This window comes from Lepisosteus platostomus, chromosome 5 (assembly GCF_059453375.1).
Source record: "Lepisosteus platostomus isolate fLepPlt1 chromosome 5, fLepPlt1.hap1, whole genome shotgun sequence".
In the NCBI taxonomy this organism is placed as follows: domain Eukaryota; kingdom Metazoa; phylum Chordata; class Actinopteri; order Semionotiformes; family Lepisosteidae; genus Lepisosteus; species Lepisosteus platostomus.
This window is the reverse complement of record NC_142615.1, coordinates 59,192,900-59,212,775: the sequence shown is the minus strand read 5'-3', so window position 1 is coordinate 59,212,775 and position 19,876 is coordinate 59,192,900. Positions and strand designations below refer to the sequence as shown.

The window sequence follows — 19,876 nt, the reverse complement described above, 5'->3', positions numbered from 1 at the left end:
GAAATACTGATCAGCTTTTGACATGATCTGATAATAATTGTCTGATTTTTCGGAGATTAGTTTTGCTTCGCAGCACTGAGAACCTATGGAAGCCCGTTTCCGCCAGGGAGTAAAAAAAAAACGCGCTATGGTATCTCAGAATTGCGACTTAAAAACTCAGAATTCTGACTTTATATCGCACATTTGCAATTCTTGTTACTCTTTCCGCTCGAAAGAGCTGTATTAATACCGGCGCACCTGTCTCCACAGGAAAGTTATTGCTGTTCCCAAACCAATGTACTGCAGCTTGTGGCCACGTGTTCCTGCTGTCAGCCTGTGATACCATGTTCGTCCACCGCTAGAAATATTACTGCTCCAGTACAAGAGTAGAAGAGGAAACAAATGCAAACACCGTTTAGAAAAAACACACACGTCTCAGGCCTTAACCATGACAAGGATGGGATTTGAACCTAGACGAGCAGAGCACAATGGATTAGCAATCCAAAAAGTGACTCCTGTTTAATTTTCTTTTCGCTTGCTCGATTTGTAGTACGCTCCTCAATCCTTACAACCGATAAACAAAATGACTTAATGTGCCACAGCATTCTGCTGCAGGTATGGGTTGCACCGTGTATTAGGCGAACCCGAATAAAAATATTTCAAATATGTGAAGAATATGTATTGTGACACTCTAACCACGCTGTTGCTATTACTGCTACTTCTGCTGCCGTTGCTTTAAAATCTACTCAGCGGGCAAGTAAAGTTGTACAAGGAATAGACTACTTTGAGCCATCCAAATTCCATTATGTGAATTGAAGCTTTTTTTTATTAATAACAGCATTAGTAATACAATGCGTGCTCAGAAACGTTACTTATTAGCTTAGCTTAGCTTATGAAGCAACAGTGTTTCGAAAATTTGCGGTCTTCAAAAAGTAAACGCTGAAGTTTTTATACTTCCTTGTGAGCAGATCACCTTTGATTTAGAAAAGGAAAACTTACTCCCATGTTGCTTTCATTGCAATATCTGAATCGAGACCCAAGCGCTAAGAAAGCTGAATAACGCAAAAGTCATAAACCCGATTTTAATTTAGATACACATTTTCTAATGCAGCCTTCATTACAAGACAGTCTATTCCTCGAAAGCGTGTAATGTGAAAAAGAGAAAAACGAAAATATATGGATGACAATATTTAAAAGATGAAGATTTTACTTTTGAGAAAACCACTGGTTTTAGAACTTTACTGGGCTTCCTGCATTATTTTCAGTGTTATAAACTGGGTGTGGAGGTAGCGATCACTTTGTAGAGCAGTTCATATGCCGGAGCTGTTCAGACTACTCTTGTTATTTCTCAAATGCTTCCATCATTTTTTTCACGCTAGGACGCGAGTGTGTACATGCGCTTGGTTTTCGTTTCACTGATTCTCATTGAAGATTTGGGAATTAACGATGAAAGAATCAGTTGCCTCGGAAAGCAGAAGCTTTGGTTCTCAACGATCTTGAAGACACGCCCATGTAGAGCAGCGTGTGATGATTCGTACTATAAAAGACCAAGTGCTCAAAGTGACTGCGTTTACCGTTGAAACTTTTCATCTCGGGCGCACTTTTAGAAAGCAAAGATGGAGCACTTGTGTTGAACCACAGTATGACAGCCAACAGCACAGTGACGCAGTGGAAGTGTGCTGGGCCCATAACCCAGAGGTCGATGGATCAAAACCATTCTCTGCTATGTACATTTTATGCATGATTGATAAGCACACCATCAGGTTCACCATCATCTTTAATGAAGCGCATCCCTGAGTGTGTTTGACCCACCAGCCCTTTGTTTAACAGCTGCACAAGGACACGTTACTGTTGCTTGTCCTTTCTGGTGGTGCTGTGGGTTAGGTTCCTAAAACCCATGTCACATGTTGCATGTTCAAATCCAGCTGGAGCCACAACTCAAGTGTTTGTAGTTAAATAAAATACTGTCATTTTCCTGCCAGCTGGCAGTATTTCTTCTGCACTGACCAAGAGTAACCAAGAACTTAATTTCATCTTTCGCAGGCTGTAATCTACAGAAAAGGAAGTGAATACTTGTATTAAGCTAAATCAAACCGACGAAGATAATAATAATAATAATAAACTTTATTTTATATAGCGCCTTTAAAGGTGGCTTCTCAAAGCGCTTTACAGGATGACAATAACAATAAATAAGAAGACTACAACAATAAATAAGAAAAATTTCACAAGACAGGACACAATTATAATTACAGCAATACAACAATAACAATAGAGGAGACCGTGGAAGATGGTATTAAGAAGAGCAGAGGGGTGAAGAATGGAACCAGTTAAGTAAAGGCTTTTCTGAAAAGGAGGGTTTTGAGTCTGGATTTGAAGGAGTTTAGAGAAGGTGACTCTCTAATATCCTTGGGCAAGGAGTTCCAGAGCTTGGGGGCATAGCAGGAGAAGGCCCTGTCGCCCATACAATGTAGACGGGCTTGGGGGACAGTAAGGAGGGCAGAATTTGAAGAGCGGAGGTTGCGAGGTGGGGAGTAGGGCGATAAAAGTTCAGACAGGTATTGAGGTGCCAAGCCATGTAAAGCCTTGTAGGTGAGCATGAGGATTTTAAAGTCTACGCGGAATTTGACCGGAAGCCAGTGCAAGGACTCCAGGATAGGAGTAATGTGAACACTTGCACTAGATCTGGTCAGGATTCTGGCTGCTGAATTTTGGACATACTGCAGCTTGTTCAGAGTAGATTTAGATACCCCAGGGAGCAGAGCATTGCAGTAGTCAATTCGAGAGAATACAAATATGTTGATCAGCTTTTCAGCCACAGTTAATGATAGCATAGGGCGTAGTCTTGCGATATTTCTAAGGTGAAAAAAAGATGTTTTGACAGTATGCTGTACATGTGGGTCGAATGTTAAGCCAGAATCGAGTATAACCCCAAGGTTTTTCAATTTTGATTGGAGCTCAAGTACAGAGCCATCTACAGACAGGGTTACAGGACTGGCTTTGCGAAGTTGATGGGGGGTACCAATAAGCATGACTTCAGTCTTGTCACAGTTAAGATGAAGGAAGTTTTGAGTCATCCAAGTTTTTATGTCAGAGATGCAATTAGATAGAATAGAGACAGCCACATCAGTGTCGGGTTTGGTATGGATGTATATTTGAGTATCGTCAGCGTAAAAATGAAAGCTGAGGCCATGTGATCTTAAAAGCTGACCAAGTGGGAACATGTAAATGCTGAAGAGCAAGGGGCCCAGTATTGAGCCCTGAGGGACACCAGACTTGACAAGACCAATTTCAGACCTGTACCCATTGAGAGAGACAATGAGAAGATGCACTGCTGTTGTTTTTCTCCACTTTTCTTTAAAAGGAGAAAAAATCACCGGCATTTTTTTGCAGCATTTCTTCTGTCCTGATAAGCAAGGTTCAGAAGTTGTATGAATTTCTTGAAGTTCAGAAACAACTTGTTCCAGAAAAGAAATGAACACTTGCTTCAAAGTAAATCAAGACGTATGTCTCTCTCGCTGTGTGTGCTCTTATCTGTCCATCTCTCTCTCCTCTTCTCTCACTCTGGCAGTCTGTGCAGAGTATCTGAAGGGGATGTAACACCACTTGGCAAAGAAGAAAAATTCTCAGAAGCAGAATAAAAAATCATTATTCTCTTCTCAGTCAGATTCACAGCTCAGACTCACACTCAGACAGAAGCTCAACTCCGTACTGCTCTCTATCCTCACAATCCAGAACCAGAAGATATTCAGACAATCAGTGCTGCTACATGAACAATATCAAACAGAACAGCCTGGACTCATGTCACATTTCCCCCTTTTCTCCTTTCTCCCAGCCCTCTTAGAGACATAAGAGCTCCTGATTCTCCTCTCTGTGAACTGGGCTCAGGGGTCACTGATCTGGCAGCTGTGGGCTCTGTTCCAGGGCAGAAGCAAGAAACTTCAATAAACCCTTTCCAGGACTTCCAGCCCTTCAGTATTACTTTCTTTAATGTATATCAGCCTCCAAACATGTTTTTTAAGTGTTTTATAACACAAGTGAGTGTGGAATTATTTTTGTATTTATGTAATAAACACCAGTATTGACACTCTGATCAGTATATTGATTATTAGTAGCCAAAGGCCGATGGTCGTGACTAAAATAGTGACCAGTTGACCAGTCTGTAGCTCTGAGCAGTGGGACTCAGATCACACAGAAGAAGATCTGTCTGTGTGTGATTCCATACGAGCCCTGGGATTCAGCTTCACTCACAAGTGTCTTATAAATGTACAATTAGATGAAGTCTTGTAACAGTTATACAGTTAATTGAAATCATCAGACTACCTATAGATGTGAGAGCTTGGTGGAAATAAAACCAGTATACACCTCCAGGACCACGAGTCTGATCCTCCTGGCTCTTATACTCTGAAGATTCGTGTAAAACCCTTAAAAGCGCTTATTTTAGGGACTCGTACTCATTCTCTACTGCTCCACATGGGAACGCTTTGTAACGCATTAATCTGTGAAGTAAACTATTTTTTTTCTGTTTAATGATTTTCATTCCTCGGTTTGTCGCTCTCCTTCTCCAACTGTTATAAATCGCCTCTCTTCACAGCCCGGTTTAGTTTTTTTGGAGATGTTATTTTTGTATGAAAACCAGGAGTCTCCTCCAGCAGAGATGCACTATTTTTAAAAAATTATTAAACGTATAGAATTTACAAATATAACTACAACCAGAAGATCAGAAACATGTACAAGAGAAAAAAACACAACAGAAAAAAAAAATGTAACCACCAGAGGTAATGAAGTAAATTATGTGATCAAATTGTATTTTTACATATATCATGTTTTCCTTGCTTTATTATTTCTCAGTTATTTATAGAATTTAAATAGTGTTTCAACATGGATGCGTTTCCTGTATAAAATAAAAATCAGCACTCACTTTTTTACAAAACAAAAAAAAACGCTTTTCTTTTTGCAACATTTCAAGTACCTCTGGCATTCATGAAAAAGACACACAAAAGCAGCAGAGACACTTATGCTCTGTCAGAATAAGCGGTGTGACGTCACAGACACCAGCCAGAGCGCTGGGATCAGAGAGAGAGACCGCGGGAGGCACGGAGCGCACGGAGAAAAGTTATTGATCACTTATCTATCGACAACCAATTATTTCAACTGAAGAACCATAGAAAAATCGATTAACTTCACCGATTGGTGAGTACTGATTCTTTTCTTGACCCTGTTTAAGTATCTAGAAAACAGTTAATAAAGACTGTATCGACCAATTAACATAGTGCGTTTAGGGTTAATAATGTTCGATCCGAAATTAAACAATGATTATTCATATTATTATTTAGGTAACTGTATCCTAGAGCTAGAAAATGATATTTCAAGTTCATAAATGTATGTAAGTAACAGTTTAAATGCATTTTTCCAGTGTTTATAAATCATAAGAATGGTAACCACGGCGACAGGCGCCCCATCACTCCTCGCGTCTGTCTCGCATTTGTCACAGAGAGCGGTGTGACGTCACAGGTAGCAACTAATACTAATATCAGTGTCTTCATGTTAATATTAGTAAGATTACAACTGGTAGTTTTAATGCTAGTGTTCATGTGAGTATTAATGATGATAGTGCTACTGATTGTTTTAGTTTTAATGTTCATATTCATGTTAATATTAATTATAATTATAGTGTTACTGTTAGAGTATTAACACTAGTAGTAATGAAAGTTTTAGTAACAGCATTGCTGTTATTATTAGTAGTTTGTGTCAGTGTTAGTGATAGTGTTACTGTGGTAGTATTAGTAGTATTTATATTTGTGTTAGTTATTGTGTATCTGTAGATAAGTGTGTTTGTAGTATCTGTGCGTGTGTGGGTGCGTGTCTGGAAGTGTGTGGTGTCTGTGTGTGTGGGCTGTGTGTCTGTGAGTGTGTAGGTATGTGTCTGTGAGCTTGTTGTGTCTGTTAGTGTGTGAGCGTGTGGGGTCTCTGAGTGTTTGGTGTCTATAAGTGTGTGTCTAGGAGTATGCGTAGTGTCTATTTGTTTCTGTGAATGCATGCCTGAGAATGTGTGTGTATGGTTTGTGTCCGTGAGTGTGTGGTGTCTGTCAGTGTGTAGTTTTATATTTGTAAGTGTATGTGTGGGCATGTCTGTCAGTGTGTGTAGTGTCTATGTGAGTATTAATGATGATAGCATTACTGATAGTTTTAGTTTTAATGCTAGTATTTATGTAATATTAGTGATACGTATAGTGTTAGTGTCAGAGTATTAACACTCATCATCATGTTAGTTTTCATGAGAGTATTACTGTTATTATAAGTATTATTAGTCTAGTAGTAGTTTTTGTCAGTGTTAGTAACAATGATAGTGTAAGTTTTGGTGATTGTGTTACTGTTGTAATATTAGCAGTATCTGCATTAGTGTTAGTTATAGTGTATCTGTACCTAAGAGTGTATGCGGTGTCTATGTGCGTATATAGTGTCTATTTGTGTATCTGTGAGTCTGTGAGTGTATATATGTGAGTGTGTGAGTGTCTTATTGTGTGTATAAAGGTGTGATGTGTCTGTGAGTGTAAATGTGTGTGAGAGTGTAGGTGTACAGTATATCTATCAGTGTGTGTGAATGTGTGTGTAGGTGGGCTTGGGTTCCACTGATGTGTCTGACAGAAGTGACCCATCAACAGGTGTTGAGTTCCGCTTGCAAATAAAAAGACTTTCTAGAGTCCAGGCCAACGTCCAGAGAGCTGTGAGTTCTCTGTTTTTATCAGTATTAGTAATAATGACAGAAGTAATTCCCACGCAAATGATTATTAACCAAAACAGACATCAGAAAATATCGCCTTTGCAATGATGTCACTCCTCTTCTTCATGAATTTTCTTTAATGACAGGACATTTCTCTGTCTGAGTGCCTGCTGCGAGTAGTGTGACAAGCCATTTCTCTCCAATATTTTCTAGTTCAGTTATTTATCGCATACAAAATATTATTCTCATTAAGAATATTTTACCTGCAAAGTCACAGTGAAACTACTTCGGCGAATTAACTTTTTATGGGTGGAAAACGTTCCAGGGAAGGCTTGAACACACAACCTCATTATAACTCCACTGTGCACAGCTACATGCATACCACACACTGACCAACTGTGCCGCTGGACCTCTGTAAGGCAGGCTCCTACACCAATTGTAAAACTGGCACAAACGTAGGGCGAAACAGGGTTTTTTGCTGTGGATACATCTCCACATGAGGGAAAGGGACAGTAAAATAGTAAGGAAAATAAAAGAGAAGGAACTGAAATATACAGTATGTGCTCACTGTAATATACTGTAGGAAGAGGTGGTCAACAAGCAAAACAGCTTTGCGGATAATGTGAAGTGACATTGTTTTGTGTCAGTTAGCCCACGAGTTGTGCTTCATGTGCCTTAAGCTGTGCAATTTGTATGGTTGTTGAATGAGATTGGTTTCTTCACAAGGCCGGTCAATTACCAGATGAGAGCTTGCCGATGCACTCCTTCATGAAGACTTTCTTTAAGATGATTACACCTTTCATTGTCAAGTCGCCTCCTTTGCATACAATAGTAGCGCCAACACTAAGAGAAAGGATGGGAAATGGCATTTATCAAGTGATTGCAGTGTTTGTTTGACTGAGGATCCTTGTGTGCTGAACTGACCTCTGGAGAAGTGTAGTGCAGTAAAGGAGAAGATTTGTGTCACTCAAGGCTGTAACGGAACAGAACAATACAATTACAATACTTTTATGAGAGCAAATAATACTGGTGCATCACAGTTCTTATAATGGTGAAAACAGGAGCAACTTCTCTACAGTTTTGACTGAAGTATTTAAACGGCAAGAAATACTATCACTATGCAATTAATTAATGCAATTGGGCTCCTCTAAATGTTCCAGTCTGATGAAACAATGTATAGAATTAGGTGACAATTTCAGAATTCATTCAAATGCACAAGATTAATTTTCAGCAGCAAAAAATGTCGAAAATATTTTACAAGAAAGAAACCTTACATTCACCTAAATCAACATTGACCCTTTACATTAGCAGAGAACACTAGGACAGTTAGTTAGTGTCACTGGACACTGCGTCACAGAGGCTGATCTCTTCAGACTTCAATGAGTCTTCCGACTTGTCGTAGCTGTTGAAGAAGCACCTGTTCAATCTCAACTGAGATTTCCTGAGAGATCATTCAGCGAGCGAGTCCTCCCTCTGGACTCCGCACTGAGCTGAAAGCTGCGCGAATTCCTCACTTTATGTCCTGTACTGTTACATCCGTTCTTGTGTACGTGTTATCTTGTGTTATCTACGTGTAGAAATGTGACATGTTCATGCACGTCTAGAAACATTACTGCTCTAGTACAGGAGCAAAAGACTAAAAGAAATCACACCCAATTTGAAAAAATCACGTTTGACAAACCATAGGAGGACGAGAATAGGATTCTTTGGTTGTTTGAGTACATAAATCAAAGACACTACGTTCAGCATATTCACATCATGCACTCGGACAGAGATAAACCCAGAGAAAATCTTCTCACATTTTAATCTGTAACTGCAGGAATCAACAAATTGTTGATTATCTCAACAATAAGTTTTGACCTTCACTTACAATTTTTAAACAATTTACAAAGCCTACAGTGGACGACATTTGGCTCCGGCACACAACAGTTGCTTGGAATATCATTGTAATATTTAATTTGCTTTCCCGTCACACCACTTTTATTAATAATGAAGTTTATCAATACGCGTTTATTTAAAACATGTCACTTACTATTGATAGAGTTTCATTCTGTCTTAATTAGGAGCTGTATCACAGCTAATGCATGCAAAGCCTTCAGTATGCGATTGTGAGAGTTCAGTTATCCCAGGGAGTGAAGAGAACTGAAATTTAGTAAATCCATATTTTAATAGAGTGTAAATCTTCAAAGTGTTCTGTCACTTCAAAAGCAAATTATAGGAGCAGGGATTGAACCCACATAAACATTTGCCCATTGGGCTTTAAGTCCAACACCTTAACCACTCAGCCATCCTGGTCGATAGCTTCAGTTGCTCGATTGCTCAGCCATCCTGGTTTCACCTTTCCAGCTCTGTGTTACACAGTTCATTGAATATATTTGTTAATTGAATATATTAATTTAATATATTTGTTATATTTTTGAATGGAATTGGACTGTACACTGGTGGTTCCCAGGGGAAAACAGGGTTATTGAGCCATTGGGTATTCTGAGAATAAATTGGGTGGGTGAATGTAACCATGCGGTAAAGTAAAACAGTCTTCTTAGATGAAGCGCTACAGATGCAGCCCCTGAAAGTGTATAAGACTTACATTTATAGTACTGCTGACACAAATGGATCATCTACATCAGATCGAAATAGCGATGTGTTCGCTTAGTTGTGCGTAGGATCTCCTCATGAATCTGTCTCATTCATCAGTGGAAATAGAAGCCATTACAATACGATACATGTTCACCTTCAACCCCGCAGCTGTCAGACGTGCTTGTTTTGGGACTATTTGCAATGAGTACCAAATTAGGAGTTAAGAGTCCTTACTGGTATCTTTTAAACTGTGAGGAACATTGGGTTATATACAAACGGGACAGAGACACAGTAATAATCCTATATTAACGTGTCCTGCATTTTAATTTACTGATCAGATAAATTGAAATGTTCTGATTCAGAGCCCCTGCAGTTTGTGCTAATTATAACCACAACAATACCCCTGAGTCCTGAGCACCACACTGAGCACACGTTAAGCTGGGCTCTGACTTTGTTCAGCACGGCTGCTTGTTGCAGTTGAGCTCAGAGCTGGAGATGATCTCCATATTCTACTGCACTAACTAGTCCGAAACTTAGTACACACTTTCTAAATGAAGTCAAGTTGTTAAAAAATTTAACCAGCGCCCTGTCACAGAAATGTACCCCGGTCTCTCGCGCGACAAGTGAGGTTACTCAGCACTGTACTTACGAGGAGTGCTTGTTCGCAGCTGAGCGTCAGCTCTGTTTACTGTCAGCAGATATTTTCTCATTTCAAAAGACGTTTTCACCTGCTCTCAGCTTTTTAAATATGGTCATAAACGCTCATGAAGTAATTAATGTCAGCTGGAAGTCTGTTTCTGTTGTCTCGGCTCTTGATAAAGAAATGCCGTGCGTGGGAGACTCCCTCTCTGAAGAAGTTTACCGTCACCCTGCGAGGGAGAAGAGCCATCAATCACCGAGGCAACCACTGAGACAGTTAACATTAAACACGTGAAATGCGAGATGTTGTGATTTTTTTCCCCACTTAAGGCTTCTATCGTTTCTACTCTAACGAGAAAAAGAGTACTCATTAGAAGTACGATTTAAACAAACGTCTCACTGCGACCTGAACGCCTTAGACCACCAGCCATCTTGCCTGTGGTTCTTATAATGAATTATATATTTTCCTTCTTTCTCCTCGTTGATCATGAAATCATGTAATTAGAGAAATGTCTTTTTTAATGAGGAAAACCAGCAAAAGCAAATATAAAGTTTAGAGCAGCGCTCAATAAAAACGATCAGAAACCGAAAGCGCTTATTTTGCGGATCAGTATATTCCGATACCGCTGGTTCTGCAGAAGAAATAAGAAAAGCCGGAGTCCTACAACTGTGTTGCCATTAAGGCTACTTAGTTAAAATAAAAATGTATCGTCACCTTTCTGAACGTGATTATTAGACATCTGTTGAGAGATCGTTGAGCAAGCGAGTGATAAAAAATTACTTCGCTTCCAATCTCTGCTGTCACTGTAAACTCGGACGTGATGTTCTGCAGATGTACAGTGTGCCTTTCCTCTTGTTGTATTCAAGAGTACTCACTGTGTGAGCTCCTCACTGCGTTTCCTTTCTTTTCCTGTGATTATCTACGTGGAGTGCGGTGACAAAATAGTCTTGAACATTTTCGGTTTGTGAAAGGAAACACTAAAGAAAATACAAGTGATGAACTTTTAAAATATCGACAGTACAGCTAGAAGAGTGGAAGATAAAATACGATTTATAATTAAATTCACAATACACTTAAGGAAAACACAAACGCCCACACAGGGACTTGAACCCTGGACCCTCAGATTAAAAATCTGATGCTCTACTGACTGAGCTATCCGGGCTCTAGACAGTGAATGACACTGTCGTGATCCTCGCAAGTCACATGTCTCTTCTTGTGCCGAAGCGCAGTCATACAGTACCTGACCCGTCTGGAATGTCTACTGACAGACTTTATCCAGAAGCGACGGCACCACTCCCAGTAGAATGAGTGAGAAATACAGCATGACATGGGGCGGTAAGGGGCTCCCACAATTCATCTTTCCTCACATTACTGATTTTTTCAATAGCATTTTGACCTTTTTTCACATTCAGATTTTTTCGCATTTAATAAGATCTTTTAATCAACAACATTAAGAACGAAAACAAATGGAACATTTTTTGGAACAACAATTAAAAAAACTTTCAATGCCTTGGTTCTATAAGTGTGCACACTTTTTTGTTAAAAATTAAAAAACATTTTGTTAAAATTCAATAAATAGTCAGCAGCAAGAAATTATTCTGAAAGCAAAATTTTTTTATATCATAAACTGTAAGACACGAAGAGAGTTTACAGGTCGTATCCTTCGCTTTGTCTTTTAAATTAAGGGTTCGGGATTCAAACCTGTATTCGGACTGTTGTGTTTCTTGAATTTCTTGTAATCATCGAATGTCGTTGTTTGGTCCATCAGTTTTTTTCTTCAACAGCCACGACACGTCTGAAGACCTCTGGATTTCCTGAATATGACATAAAATGAGTTCAAATCATTTGGTAGTTAACAGAACTAAATGCTTTAGAGGTACATTTAAAACAGCAGAGCAACACCGTAGCACTTCGAGTGTGCCTGAGTTTAATTGTGTGAACTTGGCTCTCTATTAACATGAGCAAAGAGTTCACATTCAACAGAAGATTGCAATGTGAGCACAGAAATATAAAGCACCTGGAGATGCTCATACATGCAAAGCATGCACTCTACCACTGAGGTATATCCCCAACAGACTTATTAACGGAACTGATATGTGCTGATGCTCCCTGAACACAATCCACCACTAACCAAGGATGCCTGCAGTTTCCCACTTTTGTGTTTCCTCTACTACAGAGTAAATTCATAGGAATGAAGAAATAAGGAAGGAAAAATAACCGCATCGAAGCTTCCAGAGATTGGTTAAAATGAATCCGTTATTTTTATATCCAGTCACACGGGCGACGATGATTGATTTATCGACGGGGAGTGCTTTTTTACCTCCTCACTCGACTACCTTGATTAAACTACGCATAGAACAACAGCAGTACAGATGATTTTCATGGACCGACTTGTTTTGTACAACTCGAGTGATAAAGTCCTGTCTGCAAATATTGTAGAAGAACGAAAAAGGGCGAAACAACGCTCCAACCACAGGAATGGTAACAGGAAGGATCATGTTATTTAATATGTCCTTTGGAGATGCCTTGTCAACGCACACAGGCGTTAGAGCTGGACAAATAATTGATAGTGGTGTTTGTAAACAATCATGAAACGTTATTTCTAAACCAGGAAGAAAGGAGCAGACTTAAACTTTAAGAGACAGAAACAACACCTTATCACAGCTAACATTAATTCAAATGACATCACAATAAAAGAGCGGAGCCTTGAGTGAATCAAATTAGTTTTCATTGGACGTCTGTCTCTTCATAACTTTGTAGGTGAGAGGGAGGATTGCGGAAATGTGCCGGTGTTTCTCAGAAGTGCGTTGGTGGTATAGGTGCCTTCTTAATAATCGAGCCGGGTTTGAATCCCGGTAAGTGCATCCCCAAATCTTTTCAAGAAAATCTGTGATCCGGTAACATATCTTTTGAAACTAGCATTCAAGGTAGGATACGTGTTCTTAAATACCAAAAAACTCTATAAGGAAAAAGCAGATCTCTGTACACAAGACGGCAGTGCAATCTTAGAATTCCTGTGTTGTTGACGGATTCAGACTCCTTCTCAGAGGTCTTTGCTCGCCAAATAACTTTGCAGCTGAGGAAGAGCACCCCGGAAAATACCAAACGCAACCAGCGAGCGTGTTGGTTGCTCTTGCTCTTAATGCAAGGAGCTGTTTTTTTTAATCATTATTAACCAAAAACAGCAGCACAGGTAGGTCGCATTTGTGATTATGTCACTTCTCTGCTTCAGCAAGGTCAATAAAAGACTCTGAAAGTAGTAAAGCAAAACTGAACTCAAAATCATATTAGGAATTCTGAGTGATATATCCATACAGGTAATCCAATAAGAATGTTGAAATATTTGAATATCATCTCTCTATATATTTCGCTGCTTTTTACCAGGAGTAAAACTATTGGATTGAAGGAATGCTAACCGCTGGGTTAAAATGTATAGCTGTTATTTGGAGAAATCTGTAAACTCATGATCTTATATGTTTTAAAAGACAGCACAGGAAAAAACAACAATGCTGATTATTTTCCAGAGACGGAGCACTGATGACCTATCCGAGCTGATTGATAAAGCCCACCCAGTGGATACTCTAGCAGAACGTCAAAGAACATTCACCTCTGTATCCAAAGAAACCACAGGAACAACATCAGGAAGCACAATCAATTCCCCTTTTAATTTTTTCCTGTAAGGTATGCTATGTGAATTCATGAAGTTAATCCTCTGATCTCTTTTGAGCACGAACAAAGTATTTCTGATGGAGCGCTATGTTCAAAGATAAGCTATTACCCCTGCCAACGATTCGGCGTGAAGAATTAAAAGTTTCACAGACAAAAGCAGCTCACCACCACAGCCAATATTAAATGTACTTGCCGGTACACTATCATGTGCACTGCCTCAAAAGTGATCTCGGCAGATGTTGTTCCCTACATAAAGCTGAACGTGCCAAAGAGAATTTCTGTTGAGAAAACATAATATTTTTTCTGCCTTGATGTTAAGCCTGTCTTTTAGAAAGTCTATCTCTAAACACCTCCCGCAGCCTAACAAAAAGCGCTTTTACTGATCGTATTGCAGGTCTTAAAACACTAACATTTGGCAGCAGTGGGATTCAAACCCATGCCCCCAGAGAGACTGCAGCCTAAAATCCAGCGCCTTAGACTGCTTGGCCACGCTACCTTCCTCCATATCCATCTTCCTCACATTGCTGGCTTGGAAAATGCCGGGGGCTTCGGCTCTTGTCGTCGGATCTAATGATATCCTGACATGTGGAAGTGACTGCACCTTCATCTTCCGAGATGCTTTCAATAGCACAAATGCTACTTTCACCGGCACAGACATAGCAATAACGAAAGAGGTGGGTTTCATACTTTGTGCTGTTTGTAGGGGTGCAACTCTACGTCGATCTAATGACTTGAAGAGCAAAAATCAGAATCCTCTGCTATTACTGTTCCTTTTTTCATAGTTTCTTTAAATCCTTCATTTGAACATAGATTTTGAAGGATATTGATGATAATACCACATAAATTGTGGTTTTCTTGTGATCGCCAATTTTTTTTCAATACCAGCCTTTTTTACAGTTCCTTGCGTGTTTCACAAGGTATAATAGCCCCCCACGCATCCTCAGCTAACATATTTTAAAATTACAATAGATTATACAGCATGCATGTTTACATTTATATTAAAATTAAAGTAAATATACCAGAATACATACAGTGCTAACCCAATAATTCTTTTCAGGTTCTCCAACAAATCTGCGTTGTTATTTTAACATGTTCAGCTGAGGGTGCAACAGGAGTATAAATGAATTTTCCTGCCAGCTGTTCAAAGACCAAATTCCATGAGTGAACATTATTTTCTCAGAAGTTGCCGGCATTGGACTTTGCCGGTGGTAATGAATTATGTCCACAACTGTTGTAGTAGTTCCTTCTTGAAATTCGACACGTGCAAAGCACTCGTAATATCATAGGTGTTAAAGTTTGCTGAGTCTATTCGAGTCATGGTGTGTATCCCTGCCTATCATTGGGAGACGGGTAGCTTTTTTACACTCAGATTCCAATCTTCAATGCTTTGTGTGAGAGCTTACATAACTTTCATTTTCTCACATTTTCTGACGACTTTTCCAAAGGGGCACCCTGTCAATTCCGAATACTTTTAAAAAATCTGCCTGCATGTTTGATTATTGTCATTTCATTTAGAAAAAGTTCAATATTGATCATAACTAAAGAAAATAATGATCATGAACAAAAAAGGGATAAAGATGCAAGTCGATCTTGAATCAGAGCTGGGTGACACGGGCTTCTGTTCTGATATGGTTGTATGAGAAACAGGAGGAATCGCCAATCTCCTATAGAACATGAGTTGAATCAGGAGTGAGACATTTCGTATACTCGTGCATATGTCAACGCCTGACCTACATCGTAAAACTAACATTAAGTTGTCAGAGACATTTATTTATATACAAACAAGAGACAGACCAAGTAATAATTCTACATTAGTTCAGGTGGGTAAACCTGAACTAACTAACTAATAAACCTATTAATAATTCTACATTAATGTTTCCTACACTGATCAGATTAATTGACATGGTCTGATTCAGAGCCTGTGCAGTTCGTGCTAATTACAACAAGGACAGTTCTGAACTCTCATCACCGAACTGAACACAAGTTCAGCTGTTTTCCAGTTTTGTTACGCATGGTTTTTCATTGCAATTGAGTTCAGAGCTGGAGTTGAACTCCAGACAGTACAGTGTTTTGGGTAAGTTGTCGAAATTCGCATGAGGCTGCAGACAACTTACCCAAAGTGTTTTCTATAACTTTCAGGTGCAGTTCATTTATATAAAAGAATGTAAGTGGTATAAACTCAACAAGCCAGACGGCAGTCGAACCTATAATTTTCTGACGTGAGGCCTGACGCGTTATTCATTACGTCACTGACCCTGCTATTGTAGGGCTAAAAAAACACGTTTTCTACATTTTTGTCTGTTTAAAAATCACTCTAAAAAAGACAAAGGGTTTGTGTGTCGCACTAAAATTCCGCTTCATTTCGAACGCAAATAAAAACCGTTTTGTTCCAAGAAATCATGCATTTGTCACATCCTTCATACTATACTTCTCTCTTGTATTAGTAAAGCATTTTGATTTAAACTGAACACACCTAAGTGTATAGGTGTATAGGTTTCATCCAGAGTCCAGAGTGCAAACCAACAGCTGACACAGGTCTTTTATAGAACCGTTTTGATTTCCTCTACTTTGTCCCCGTGACGTCATTGTCCTGCTCGAAGCCGAGCCCGACACACGTCTGGTTTTTGTTGCTGGGCGCACACCCTGCGGTCCATGCGGGTCCTAATACCCCAGTACAATGACGGGGACACTAAACTGTAAACAGGTGCCGTCCTTCGGCTGAGACGTAAAACCGAGGTCCTGACTCTCTGTGATCATTCAGGAGAATGGTGGTGGTGGAGGGGAGTCCCCATTACCTGTAAAGCGCATTGAGTGGAGTATCCAGAACAGCGCTATATAAGTGTAAGCAATAATGATAATAATTATTATTATTATAATGTAAATTGCAATAAAATAAATCAAACTTTGATTCAAAATAGATTAATGTAAAAACTGATAAAGCTAATGCTTTTTTCAGGGCTATATTTACTTTTTTTTAAAAAAGCGAAGTCTGTAGCGATTGTGAGAGTTAGGGAATGTGTTCCAGCGGGTGCCTTCATATCATGAGCGTCAGTCTCGCCCGTAGCTGCGAGAAGGTTAAAAACGCACTAGTGATCTGTAGACGATGTTCGGGGAAGAAATAATTCTGTTTTCAGCACAGGGAGTGAGAATGAGCTCAGCCCGGCTCCCAGCAGAATCCATTCTGGTTTGGTTACTGTTAGACTGTGCGTCTGAGGCTCTTTGGATCGCAATGTAAAAAAAACAATTGCTCACATCGTGTGACTTCCACGACAGGAAGGAAAGATATCACTTTAAAAAATCAGAACTGAAGATTTGGATCCTGGGCCTCAACTTAAAAATAAACAGAGTTTAACGACAGGAAATTGATTCCAGTTGTCAGATCACGTATACGCATACCTTAGCTTTGTGCAACAACCTGAAACTTTCAGGTACCATAAATAATATTATTGCTAAACATATGCCATTCTAATCTGCAAGCGACCAGAATATAGAATACAAATTTTTGTATAAAAATGAAATAAGTCCTGTTCTACACCTGCATGCTTTGGAAGCACTGGCCTACCTGTATCAAAATATCAGATTGTGTTTCTGCAACATTTCGCGCATAGTATGCCATTTTATCTAAAACAGTCACAACGAGGGCTTTACATGCAGTCTGGGGTATTTTCCCCTTTTATATTTTTGCCACTTTATATTGAACCTGTTATACTCCCAGAAATGCACAGTAGCTTATACTTAATTAAAATGTACAATTCACCGCTGGTATAAACAGATGTGTGCCGTGTTTGCCTTTGTAAGCATTTGTTTAAAAAATAAGTTCACAATACGATAAAAACACAGAAAGCACAAACTTTATAATACAACGATACAAAATCAATACCAAATCATTATGCCAATTAAGTAACTATCCTTTGAAAACAGAGAACACCTTTATATCTACAAAAAACTTGACATTTGTATGTATTTTTTAATTACAAAGCAGACAGTGTAGTCCCTTAATTCAAAGATCAGATCTTGGCCAAAACAAGACAATCAGACGTGGGCTGAATTCGGAACAGGAGCCTTTGCTTCGTCGATTATTGAGCTTTTGATCAATGTCTGAATGAAACAGATTCGCTTTTTTAACTCCTTGATTAAAGTACACGAAAAGCACCTTCCTTCGAGCTGGAATCAAACCAGCGACCTAAGGATTCCCTGCTGACCCCCCTACAGTCCCCCACTCTACCAACTGAGCTATTGAAGGGATACTGCAGGATTGCTCTCTGGCACATACTGCCCAATGAAGTAAAATGTGAAATGGGTGATTTAAATCCCACTTCGACATTAAGTTTCCAACTTGTTTCCTTAGTCTCATTTACCTTGAATTTAAGCCACGAACCAGAATTCTACTGTATAAACTTCCAGGGATATTACAAAATGTTTGATGGGGCATCAATCATTCCAGGCGGAAATTGATTCCTTTTTTTTCTCGAGGGATCATATTAAACATTTCATTAGTATCGAGAGGAGGATCACCAGTAGGCACAAAACAAACAGTTTCTTTCTGTCTTTATTAGAAAGTAGCGTTTATGCTACATTAATAATATTTTCGTGGAAATAAAGAAGTTGTAAATTTTAAAAATTTATATTTGAATCGAAATGTGGTTTTGAGTTAAATATTAGAGTGTTCATGTAATTAGTTTGTGTTTGTCATTACTATATATATTGCCATGTTACTAGAATTTGTAACTGAAGTTTACTAGTTGTGTTTTTTATGATGATTAGACATTTGAATACAATTCAAATGAATACAATATTGTATATAATGTATAATTTGAACTACATATTGTTCAGGTGTGAATAATTGTATATTTTATGAATACATTTCTAAAACAAATCATTGGCTTTATTTACTAGTTTCTACACCTATAAAAATCTTTCTTTGATGTATAATAGACATCAAAGAAAGATGTCTATTATACATCAAAGATGAGCAGTGTGTGTCGTGTTCACAGCTGATAACTAGAAGATGTCTGGAAGAGGCAAAGGCGGAACCAGCGGTGTTAGCGTCGCTCCCCTTCTCCCGGTCGACGTTGAAGTCCCCGCCGAGCACCACCTGTCTGTTGGTGGTGCAGCAGCTGGCCAGGTCAGCAAACACTTCCTTCAGGATAGAGGGTTCTGTTGGAGCATAGACATTAATTGCTCTCAACTTCTGCCCCCTCCAGTCGATGTCTGCGACCAGGATCCGGCCCTGCACCACCGAGAAGGAGGAAACCAGCGTCATCTCTGGGTTTCTAAGGAGGATTCCCACTCCGGAAGAGTGGACCCCTCCTACGCTCCAGCATGATTCTCCCTTCGTCCATTCCCTGGTGAATGTCAGCTTGTCGCTTTCATCCTTCAGGTGGACCTCCTGTAAGAAACAAACTGAGAGACTTTGAGGCCAGATCATGAAAGACTCCCCGTCTTTTCAACGGGTCTATTAGCCCTCTCACGTTAGTTGTTAGAAAGGTAAGTTTCACAATCATGATTAAACAAGTGAAAGTTGAACCTCCTCTCTTTGTGCTTACAGTGGAAAATTTGGGAGTCTGCATCTGGGCACTGTTTAGCCTAGAGGTAACTCCTCTCGTTCGGGTCCTGGGGGGAATATGCTGGGCTCCCTCCAGGTCTCGCTGGGGACTGAAAGGTAAACATGCTGGACAGGTCCAGCCCTACCATCAGTCCCGGCTCCAGGGTGGCTTCAAAGTAATCCTTGTCTTCCTTGAGGATACTCTCCACCACCGCTTCGGGAAGGCTTTTTTCTTCCCTTTCTCCAGGAGTTTCGGGGACCTCCAGTTGCTCCTGGGCCTTGGGAGAGGGGGGCTCCACTTCCTGGGCTGCCTCTTCGTGTTGTTCATGGGCCTTGGGGGAGGGGGTTCCGACTTCCTGGGCTGCCTCTTCCTGTTGTCCCTGGGCCTCGGGGAAGGGGGTTACCTCTTCCTGGGCTGCCTCCTCCTGTTGTCCTTGGGACTCGGGGGAGGGGGGTTTTGTTTCCTGGGCTGTCACTTCCTGTCGTCTTTGGGCCTCAGGGGGGAGGGTTTCCATTTCCTGGGCTGCCTCCTCCAATTGTTCCTGGGCCTCGGGGGAAGAAAGTTCAGTTTCCTCTAGGACGAGGAAACGGTTCTCCCTTACCACTCTTTTCTTTTGTCCTTCCGAAGGTGGATCCGCCCTGCATCTCTTCTCCCGCTTTCTCTTTCCCTTCTTGCTGGGAGTTATTAGGGCCCTTTCTCCGGTCAGCCATTTTGTCCGTCGTCCTGGCAGCCATCTTGTGGCAC

At 40.0% G+C, this 19,876-nt stretch overlaps 1 long non-coding RNA gene and 1 other non-coding gene across 2 annotated transcripts in view; both read right to left on the bottom strand.

The window, feature by feature from the left end:
- The window catches only part of LOC148670341 (uncharacterized), a 112,386-nt gene that overhangs the window by 38,628 nt on the left and 53,882 nt on the right, over window positions 1-19,876 (bottom strand). The gene's annotated exons all lie outside the window — the stretch shown is intronic.
- trnay-gua (transfer RNA tyrosine (anticodon GUA)) lies at window positions 17,742-17,829 on the bottom strand. The gene is given in 2 exon segments: window positions 17,742-17,777; window positions 17,793-17,829. It is a non-coding gene; the product is annotated as a tRNA-Tyr (tRNA).